We start from the raw sequence: 9,898 nt of genomic DNA, 5'->3' as shown, positions 1-9,898 counted from the left end.
TTCGAAAGGGTTCTATAAAAGATTAATCTTCTGATAGAAATTAAATCGACCGTGATGGCATGGCTTGCAATGCTGATTGGCTAACTCCATTTTTCTTTTGGCCAATTGGGAGCTTTTTTTTTATACAGGACAAAGGAGAACACGACTTATTTATTGCAACTATATCCAATGAAGGTGATAATCATGAGCAAATGTATATAAGATGACCTAGGCTGATGAACAAAGCAGGGATTTTTAAAGCTTATGTAATACATAAATCAGAATTTGGCTTATATGAACGGTATTTGTTAGTGAGGTGTTCATGATTACTCTAATTATCATAGGAAAAAAAAAGTGAGGTGACACCATCAGGTGGCGGGAAACCAAGTGATGTTCCTCTCGTGTCACCGGAGCGACCAGTTACCCTTTGGTTTCCCAATAGGTGAGATCTCGTGTGTGATATTGTAATTACCACTCTCGTTATAGATGATTAATGAGTTTTCTTAGATTAATGAGATGTCTTTAGATAAGAGGACGGTGTATGTGATTGATGAGGAAAGAAAACAAATCTGTCCTACTTTGAACTGAGAAATACCTCGAAAATGATAGTTGGCTCGTTAGTGTACTGGGATGGTGTATGTGGGGCTCGGTCATGATGGAACTGGTATGTTGTCAAAGGCAGGACTGACATTTGGTCAGCATTACAATAACTCTTGTGTTCATGTGTTTACTAGTGTTATGGTGTTTCTTTAAGAGTTTTCTCGCGAGTTCAGTGAAAGATTCTTGGCTCATTCCGCACTGGTCATATACGAATGAAAATATTTATTTATGGATAAGATTTATTAGTGTCCAAGGAGAGTGTTGGCGCCAGACGTATGAAAGTGGACTGCGAAAATAATGGAATGACGCATTTAATCCATTGTGGACACGTCAGTCTGTAAGATGCCTTATTCAATGTATAAGATCCCATTGTCAGTCTGTAAGATGCCTTATTCAATGTATAAGATCCCATTGTCAGTCTGTAAGATGCCTTATCGAATGTATAATATTCCATTGTCAGTCTGTAAGATGCCTTATTGAATGTATAAGATCCCATTGTCAGTCTGTAAGATGCCTTATTCAATGTATAAGATCCCATTGTCAGTCTGTAAGATGCCTTATCGAATGTATAATATTCCATTGTCAGTCTGTAAGATGCCTTATTGAATGTATAAGATCCCATTGTCAGTCTGTAAGATGCCTTATTGAATGTATAAGATCCCATTGTCAGTCTGTAAGATGCCTTATTCAATGTATAAGATCCCATTGTCAGTCTGTAAGATGCCTTATCGAATGTATAATATTCCATTGTCAGTCTGTAAGATGCCTTATTGAATGTATAAGATCCCATTGTCAGTCTGTAAGATGCCTTATTGAATGTATAAGATCCCATTGTCAGTCTGTAAGATGCCTTATCGAATGTATAATATTCCATTGTCAGTCTGTAAGATGCCTTATTGAATGTATAAGATCCCATTGTCAGTCTGTAAGATGCCTTATTCAATGTATAAGATCCCATTGTCAGTCTGTAAGATGCCTTATTGAATGTATAAGATCCCATTGTCAGTCTGTAAGATGCCTTATGGAATGTATAAGATGCCATTGTCAGTCTGTAAGATGCCTTATTGAATGTATAAGATCCCATTGTCAGTCTGTAAGATGCCTTATTGAATGTATAAGTTCCCATTGTCAGTCTGTAAGATGCCTTATTGAATGTATAAGATCCCATTGTCAGTCTGTAAGATACCTTATTGAATGTATAAGATCCCATTGTCAGTCTGTAAGATGCCTTATTCAATGTATAAGATGCCATTGTCAGTCTGTAAGATGCCTTATTGAATGTATAAGATCCCATTGTCAGTCTGCAAGATGCCTTAGTCAATATATAAGATCCCATTGTCAGTCTGTAAGATGCCTTATTCAATGTATAAGATCCCATTGTCAGTCTATAAGATGCCTTATTGAATGTATAAGATCCCATTGTCAGTCTGTAAGATGCCTTATTCAATGTATAAGATCCCATTGTCAGTCTGTAAGATGCCTTATTCAATGTATAAGATCCCATTGTCAGTCTGTAAGATGCCTTATTCAATGTATAAGATCCCATTGTCAGTCTGTAAGATGCCTTATTCAATGTGTAAGATCCCATTGTCAGTCTGTAAGATGCCTTATTGAATGTATAAGATCCCATTGTCAGTCTGTAAGATGCCTTATTCAATGTATAAGATCCCATTGTCAGTCTGTAAGATGCCTTATTGAATGTATAAGATCCCATTGTCAGTCTGTAAGATGCCTTATTGAATGTATAAGATCCCATTGTCAGTCTGTAAGATGCCTTATTGAATGTATAAGATCCCATTGTCAGTCTGTAAGATGCCTTATTGAATGTATAAGATCCCATTGTCAGTCTGTAAGATGCCTTATTGAATGTATAAGATCCCATTGTCAGTCTGTAAGATGCCTTATTGAATGTATAAGATCCCATTGTCAGTCTGTAAGATGCCTTATTCAATGTATAAGATCCCATTGTCAGTCTGTAAGATGCCTTATTGAATGTATAAGATCCCATTGTCAGTCTGTAAGATGCCTTATTGAATGTATAAGATCCCATTGTCAGTCTGTAAGATGCCTTATTGAATGTATAAGATCCCATTGTCAGTCTGTAAGATGCCTTATTCAATGTATAAGATCCCATTGTCAGTCTGTAAATTGCCTTATTGAATGTATGATATCCCATTGTCAGTCTGTAAGATGCCTTATTGAATGTATAAGATCCCATTGTCAGTCTGTAAGATGCCTTATTCAATGTATAAGATCCCATTGTCAGTCTGTAAGATGCCTTATTGAATGTATAAGATCCCATTGTCAGTCTGTAAGATGCCTTATTGAATGTATAAGATCCCATTGTCAGTCTGTAAGATGCCTTATTGAATGTATAAGATCCCATTGTCAGTCTGTAAGATGCCTTATTCAATGTATAAGATCCCATTGTCAGTCTGTAAGATGCCTTATGGAATGTATAAGATGCCATTGTCAGTCTGTAAGATGCCTTATTGAATGTATAAGATCCCATTGTCAGTCTGTAAGATGCCTTATTGAATGTATAAGTTCCCATTGTCAGTCTGTAAGATGCCTTATTGAATGTATAAGATCCCATTGTCAGTCTGTAAGACGCCTTATTGAATGTATAAGATCCCATTGTCAGTCTGTAAGATGCCTTATTGAATGTATAAGATCCCATTGTCAGTCTGTAAGATGCCTTATTGAATGTATAAGATCCCATTGTCAGTCTGTAAGATGCCTTATTGAATGTATAAGATCCCATTGTCAGTCTGTAAGATGCCTTATTGAATGTGTAAGATCCCATTGTCAGTCTGTAAGATGCCTTATTGAATGTATACGATCCCATTGTCAGTCTGTAAGATGCCTTATTCAATGTATAAGATACCATTTTTAGTCTGTAAGATGCCTTATTGAATGTATAAGATCCCACTGTCAGTCTGTAAGATGCCTTATTGAATGTATAAGATCCCATTGTCAGTCTGTAAGATGCCTTATTGAATGTATAAGATCCCATTGTCAGTCTGTAAGATGCCTTATTGAATGTATAAGATCCCACTGTCAGTCTGTAAGATGCCTTATTCAATGTATAAGATACCATTGTCAGTCTGTAAGATGCCTTATGGAATGTATAAGATCCCACTGTCAGTCTGTAAGATGCCTTATTGAATGTATAAGATCCCATTGTCAGTCTGTAAGATGCCTTATTGAATGTATAAGATCCCATTGTCAGTCTGTAAGATGCCTTATTGAATGTATAAGATCGCATTGTCAGTCTGTAAGATGCCTTACTGAATGTATAAGATCCCATTGTCAGTCTGTAAGATGCCTTATTCAATGTATAAGATCCCATTGTCAGTCTGTAAGATGCCTTATGGAATGTATAAGATGCCATTGTCAGTCTGTAAGATGCCTTATTGAATGTATAAGATCCCATTGTCAGTCTGTAAGATGCCTTATTGAATGTATAAGATCCCATTGTCAGTCTGTAAGATGCCTTATTGAATGTATAAGATCCCATTGTCAGTCTGTAAGATGCCTTATTGAATGTATAAGATCCCATTGTCAGTCTGTAAGATGCCTTATTGAATGTATAAGATCCCATTGTCAGTCTGTAAGATGCCTTATTGAATGTATAAGATCCCATTGTCAGTCTGTAAGATGCCTTATTGAATGTATAAGATCCCAGTGTCAGTCTGTAAAATGCCTTATTGAATGTGTAAGATCCCATTGTCAGTCTGTAAGATGCCTTATTGAATGTATACGATCCCATTGTCAGTCTGTAAGATGCCTTATTCAATGTATAAGATACCATTTTTAGTCTGTAATATGCCTTATTGAATGTATAAGATCCCACTGTCAGTCTGTAAGATGCCTTATTGAATGTATAAGATCCCATTGTCAGTCTGTAAGATGCCTTATTGAATGTATAAGATCCCATTGTCAGTCTGTAAGATGCCTTATTGAATGTATAAGATCCCATTTTCAGTCTGTAAGATGCCTTATTGAATGTATAAGATCGCATTGTCAGTCTGTAAGATGCCTTACTGAATGTATAAGATCCCATTGTCAGTCTGTAAGATGCCTTATTGAATGTATAAGATCCCATTGTCAGTCTGTAAGATGCCTTATTGAATGTATAAGATCCCATTGTCAGTCTGTAAGATGCCTTATAGAATGTATAAGATCTCATTGTCAGTCTGTAAGATGCCTTATTCAATGTATAAGATCCCATTGTCAGTCTGTAAGATGCCTTATTGAATGTATAAGATCCCATTGTCAGTCTGTAAGATGCCTTATCGAATGTATAATATTCCATTGTCAGTCTGTAAGATGCCTTATTGAATGTATAAGATCCCATTGTCAGTCTGTAAGATGCCTTATTGAATGTATAAGATCCCATTGTCAGTCTGTAAGATGCCTTATTCAATGTATAAGATGCCATTGTCAGTCTGTAAGATGCCTTATTGAATGTATAAGATCCCATTGTCAGTCTGTAAGATGCCTTATTGAATGTATAAGATCCCATTGTCAGTCTGTAAGATGCCTTATTGAATGTATAAGATCCCATTGTCAGTCTGCAAGATGCCTTAGTCAATATATAAGATCCCATTGTCAGTCTGTAAGATGCCTTATTCAATGTATAAGATCCCATTGTCAGTCTGTAAGATGCCTTATTGAATGTATAAGATCCCATTGTCAGTCTGTAAGATGCCTTATTGAATGTATAAGATCCCATTGTCAGTCTGTAAGATGCCTTATTCAATGTATAAGATCCCATTGTCAGTCTGTAAGATGCCTTATTCAATGTATAAGATCCCATTGTCAGTCTGTAAGATGCCTTATTGAATGTATAAGATCCCATTGTCAGTCTGTAAGATGCCTTATTGAATGTATAAGATCCCATTGTCAGTCTGTAAGATGCCTTATTCAATGTATAAGATCCCATTGTCAGTCTGTAAGATGCCTTATTGAATGTATAAGATCCCATTGTCAGTCTGTAAGATGCCTTATTGAATGTATAAGATCCCATTGTCAGTCTGTAAGATGCCTTATTCAATGTATAAGATCCCATTGTCAGTCTGTAAGATGCCTTATTGAATGTATAAGATCCCATTGTCAGTCTGTAAGATGCCTTATTCAATGTATAAGATCCCATTGTCAGTCTGTAAGATGCCTTATTCAATGTATAAGATCCCATTGTCAGTCTGTAAGATGCCTTATTCAATGTATAAGATCCCATTGTCAGTCTGTAAGATGCCTTATTCAATGTATAAGATCCCATTGTCAGTCTGTAAGATGCCTTATTGAATGTATAAGATCCCATTGTCAGTCTGTAAGATGCCTTATTGAATGTATAAGATCCCATTGTCAGTCTGTAAGATGCCTTATTGAATGTATAAGATCCCATTGTCAGTCTGTAAGATGCCTTATTGAATGTATAAGATCCCATTGTCAGTCTGTAAGATGCCTTATTGAATGTATAAGATCCCATTGTCAGTCTGTAAGATGCCTTATTCAATGTATAAGATCCCATTGTCAGTCTGTAAGATGCCTTATTCAATGTATAAGATCCCATTGTCAGTCTGTAAGATGCCTTATTGAATGTATAAGATCCCATTGTCAGTCTGTAAGATGCCTTATTGAATGTATAAGATCCCATTGTCAGTCTGTAAGATGCCTTATTGAATGTATAAGATCCCATTGTCAGTCTGTAAGATGCCTTATTGAATGTATAAGATCCCATTGTCAGTCTGTAAGATGCCTTATTGAATGTATAAGATCCCATTGTCAGTCTGTAAGATGCCTTATTCAATGTATAAGATCCCATTGTCAGTCTGTAAGATGCCTTATTGAATGTATAAGATCCCATTGTCAGTCTGTAAGATGCCTTATAGAATGTATAAGATCCCATTGTCAGTCTGTAAGATGCCTTATTCAATGTATAAGATCCCATTGTCAGTCTGTAAATTGCCTTATTGAATGTATGATATCCCATTGTCAGTCTGTAAGATGCCTTATTGAATGTATAAGAACCCATTGTCAGTCTGTAAGATGCCTTATTGAATGTATAAGATCCCATTGTCAGTCTGTAAGATGCCTTATTGAATGTATAAGATCCCATTGTCAGTCTGTAAGATGCCTTATTGAATGTATAAGATCCCATTGTCAGTCTGTAAGATGCCTTATTGAATGTATAAGATCCCATTGTCAGTCTGTAAGATGCCTTATTCAATGTATAAGATCCCATTGTCAGTCTGTAAGATGCCTTATGGAATGTATAAGATGCCATTGTCAGTCTGTAAGATGCCTTATTGAATGTATAAGATCCCATTGTCAGTCTGTAAGATGCCTTATTGAATGTATAAGTTCCCATTGTCAGTCTGTAAGATGCCTTATTGAATGTATAAGATCCCATTGTCAGTCTGTAAGATGCCTTATTGAATGTATAAGATCCCATTGTCAGTCTGTAAGATGCCTTATTGAATGTATAAGATCCCATTGTCAGTCTGTAAGATGCCTTATTGAATGTATAAGATCCCATTGTCAGTCTGTAAGATGCCTTATTGAATGTATAAGATCCCATTGTCAGTCTGTAAAATGCCTTATTGAATGTGTAAGATCCCATTGTCAGTCTGTAAGATGCCTTATTGAATGTATACGATCACATTGTCAGTCTGTAAGATGCCTTATTCAATGTATAAGATACCATTTTTAGTCTGTAAGATGCCTTATTGAATGTATAAGATCCCACTGTCAGTCTGTAAGATGCCTTATTGAATGTATAAGATCCCATTGTCAGTCTGTAAGATGCCTTATTGAATGTATAAGATCCCATTGTCAGTCTGTAAGATGCCTTATTGAATGTATAAGATCGCATTGTCAGTCTGTAAGATGCCTTACTGAATGTATAAGATCCCATTGTCAGTCTGTAAGATGCCTTATTGAATGTATAAGATCCCATTGTCAGTCTGTAAGATGCCTTATTGAATGTATAAGATCCCATTGTCAGTCTGTAAGATGCCTTATTGAATGTATAAGATCCCATTGTCAGGCTGTAAGATGCCTTATTCAATGTATCTCTTGCTTTTTGGCATCCCCAAATTAGCATTAACGTAAGCTTTCCAAATGTTTCTTTCCCTTTTGATGCCTCTATGCCCCTGTAATTGCCTTTCGGGGCGCCAAAGGGGATTTAAACTAAAACTTTAATTTTTCTTTATTTTTGGATGCCACCATCCAACTGTATTGGACTTTGGCACCCCCAAAGAGTCTTGTAAGTAAACTTTTAATTTGTCTCTTTCCCTTCAGATGCCAGTATTCCCCTGTAAAGGCCTTTGAAGACGCCAAAGGGGATTTAGATTAATCCTTCAATTTTCCTCTAAATTTTTGGATGCCTCCACGCAATTCTCTTGCCCTTTGGCATCCCGAAAGTGGCATTAAAGTAAGCTTTCCAAATGTTTCTTTCCCTTTTGATGCCTCTATTCCCCTGCAATTACCTTTGGCGGCTCCAAAGGGGATCTAAAAGTAAACCGTTAATTTCTCTTTTTATTTTTGGATGACATCATGCAACTGTACTGGACTTTGGCTCCCCTAAATCGTCTTTTAAGTAAACTTTTGATTTGTCTCTTTCCCTTCAGATGCCAGTAATCCCCTGTAAAGGCCTTTGAAGACGCCAAAGGGGATTTAGATTAATCCTTCAATTTTCCTCTGAAATTTTGGATGCCTCCACGCAATTCTCTTGCCTTTTGGCATCCCCAAAGTGGCATTAAAGTAAGCTTTCCAAATGTTTCTTTTCCTTTTGATGCCTCTCTGCCCCTGTAATTGCCTTTGGCGGCGCCAAAGGGGATTTAAAGTAAACCGTTAATTTGTTTTTTTATTTTTGGATGCCACCATGGAACTGTGTTGGACCTTGGCACCCCTAAACGGTCTTTTAAGTAAACTTTTAAATTGTGTCTTTCCCTTCAGATGCCAGTATTCCGCTGTAAAGGCCTTTGAAGACGCCAAAGGGGATTTAGATTAATCCTTCAATTTTCCTCTAAATTTTTGGATGCCTCACCGCAATTCTCTTGCCCTTTGGCATCCCCAAAGTGGCATTAAAGTAAGCTTTCCAAATGTTTCTTTCCCTTTTGATGCCTCTATGCCCCTGTAATTGCCTTTGGCGGCTTCAAAGGGGATTTAAAGTAAACCGTTAATTTCTCTTTTTATTTTTGGATGACATCATGCAACTGTATTGGACTTTGGCACCCCTAAACGTCTTTTAAGTAAACTTTTGATTTGTCTCTTTCCCTTCAGATGCCAGTATTCCCCTGTAAAGGCCTTTGAAGACGCCAAAGGGGATTTAGATTAATCCTTCAATTTTCCTCTAAAATTTTGGATGCCTCCACGCAATTCTCTTGCCCTTTGGCATCCCCAAAGTGGCATTAAAGTAAGCTTTCCAAATGTTTCTTTCCCTTTTGATGCCTCTATGCCCCTGTAATTGCCTTTGGCGGCTCCAAAGGGGATTTAAACTTAACCGTTAATTTCTCTTTTTATTTTTGGATGACATCATGCAACTGTATTGGACTTTGGCATCCCTAAACGGTCTTTTAAGGAAACTTTTAATTTGTCTCTTTCCCTTCAGATGCCAGTATTCCCCTGTAAAGGCCTTTGAAGACGCCAAAGGGGATTTAGATTAATCCTTCAATTTTCCTCTAAATTTTTGGATGCCTCACCGCAATTCTCTTGCCCTTTAGTCATCCCCAAAGTGGCATTAAAGTAAGCTTTCCAAATGTTTCTTTCCCTTTTGATGCCTCTATGCCCCTGTAATTGCCTTTGGCGGCTCCAAAGGGGATTTAAAATAAACCGTTAATTTATCTTTTTATTTTTGATGACATTATGCAACTGTATTGGACTTTGGCACCCCTAAACCGTCTTTTAAGTAAACTTTTGATTTGTCTCTTTCCCTTCAGATGCCAGTATTCCCCTGTAAAGGCCTTTCAAGACGCCAAAGGGGATTTAGATTAATCCTTCAATTTTCCTCTCAAATTTTGGATGCCTCCACGCAATTCTCTTGCCCTTTGGCATCCCCAAAGTGGCATTAAAGTAAGCTTTCCAAATGTTTCTTTCCCTTTTGATGCCTCTATGCCCCTGTAATTGCCTTTGGCGGCGCCAAAGGGGATTTAAAGTTAACCGTTAATTTGTCTTTTTATTTTTGGATGCCACCATGCAACTGTATTGGACCTTGGCACCCCTAAACGGTCTTTTAAGTAAACTTTTAAATTGTCTCTTTCCCTTCAGATGCCAGTATTCCCCTGTAAAGGCCTTTGAAGACGCCAAAGGG

At 37.0% G+C, this 9,898-nt stretch overlaps 2 protein-coding genes across 7 annotated transcripts in view; both read left to right on the top strand.

The window, feature by feature from the left end:
* The window catches only part of LOC139762968 (negative elongation factor D-like), a 395,386-nt gene that overhangs the window by 135,034 nt on the left and 250,454 nt on the right, over positions 1–9,898 (top strand). The window lies entirely within an intron of this gene.
* Positions 9,523–9,898, top strand: part of LOC139762964 (uncharacterized) — a 614,722-nt gene continuing 614,346 nt past the window's right edge. The window contains exon 1 of the mRNA XM_071688312.1: positions 9,523–9,660. The gene's annotated coding sequence lies outside the window, so the exon portion shown is untranslated. The remainder of the gene's footprint in view (positions 9,661–9,898) is intronic.

This window comes from Panulirus ornatus, chromosome 45, assembly GCF_036320965.1.
Source record: "Panulirus ornatus isolate Po-2019 chromosome 45, ASM3632096v1, whole genome shotgun sequence".
NCBI lineage: Eukaryota > Metazoa > Arthropoda > Malacostraca > Decapoda > Palinuridae > Panulirus > Panulirus ornatus.
This window is presented reverse-complemented; position numbering and strand designations above follow the sequence as displayed.